We start from the raw sequence: 1,291 nt of genomic DNA on the forward strand, positions 1-1,291 counted from the left end.
ACACTCACAAGACCCATAAAAGGCACTTAAAATGTCGTTACAAAGTCCATCTCACCACAGTGGCTCTACAATAATTTTACGAAGCGACGACAATAGTTTTTGTGCCAAAAAAAAAATCAAAATAACGCCTTTATTCAACCTCTTCTTGTCTTCCGTGTAGGCCTCCACGACGCATGCGCGAGAATATGACGTAGCGCCGGCGTTTGGGTGAACTAATAACCCTTTAACAAATAATGTGTCATTGAAAATAACAATTTCATGTGACCACTGACATTGATTATTAATATTATTAAAAATGTCTTGACCAGGCACCATGTCCACATCATATTTGTCCCTCTCTGAGGACAATATAGTGAGGCGGTTCTGCAGAGAGTCGTTGAGCCTTAGCAGCCGAGGCTCGTACATCACGAGCTCAACAGGTGAGACTGAAATAAGGCTGGGCAGTGTACAGTCACATTGAATTTCATTTTACTGGTGACCTTTTTTTTAAGTAAAACGTAAGTTATGTCATTTTATCACTGCCTAATTGGACGTCAGAGATGTTTCTAATCATTCAGTTTTGTTTTCTTCATTTCAGAAAAACCTACAGAATGTAAGAAGAGGAAACGAGTTCGTTCTTTCCTCAGGAACGTGTGTAAGGCTGTGAGGCGCTCGCTCCTCTGCTGTTGTCTCAGTGATGTGGATGTTGTGGAGTCTTTTGTTCCTCCAGCGGATCTGGAGCCAGAGCCCGATCCTGGTCCATCATCACCTGATCCAGATCACTCCGGCGTCAAGCCAAATAATGGTCAATCTGCAGACATTATTTCTCCAACATTGTTTTAAACAGAATTATTATCGTCTTGTTTGCACTGATATTTTTAATATAAAACAAAGGATCTAGCAATCACAGATCCAGGAGCTTCCTACACATTTAGCGCTTCTGTCTTCTGAGTTTTCTGTTTCTGTGCCAACAGGTCGGACTGACAGGAAGAGAGAGTGGCAGAGCGGCAGCCGGCAGAGCCCAGATGATCATGGACGTCCGTCCACTCCATCTAAAGGCTTTCGCAGAGGTCAGAATAGGCTTTTATTACACAAGTTATGGCTCAGTTAACAAAATAATGTGTCATTGAAAATAGAAAGTTGAAAAAAATAAAACATAAAGTAACAATTTCACCATTGACATTGATTATTAATATTATTAAAAATGTCTTCAGCAGGCATCATGTCCACATCATATTTGTCCCTCTCTGAGGACAATACAGTGAGGCGGTTCTGCAGAGAGTCGTTGAGCCTTAGCAGCAGAGGCTCGTAC

The 1,291-nt window shown here is 41.6% G+C and overlaps 1 long non-coding RNA gene across 1 annotated transcript; it reads left to right on the top strand.

The window, feature by feature from the left end:
- The first annotated feature begins 336 nt into the window (after window positions 1-336).
- On the top strand, window positions 337-1,003 carry LOC307141681. Its single transcript, XR_013818377.1, has 3 exons — window positions 337-419; window positions 578-784; window positions 954-1,003. It is a non-coding gene; the product is annotated as an uncharacterized lncRNA (long non-coding RNA).
- Window positions 1,004-1,291: the final 288 nt, after the last annotated feature.

This window comes from Gobio gobio, assembly GCF_949357685.1.
Source record: "Gobio gobio genome assembly, chromosome: 18".
NCBI lineage: Eukaryota > Metazoa > Chordata > Actinopteri > Cypriniformes > Gobionidae > Gobio > Gobio gobio.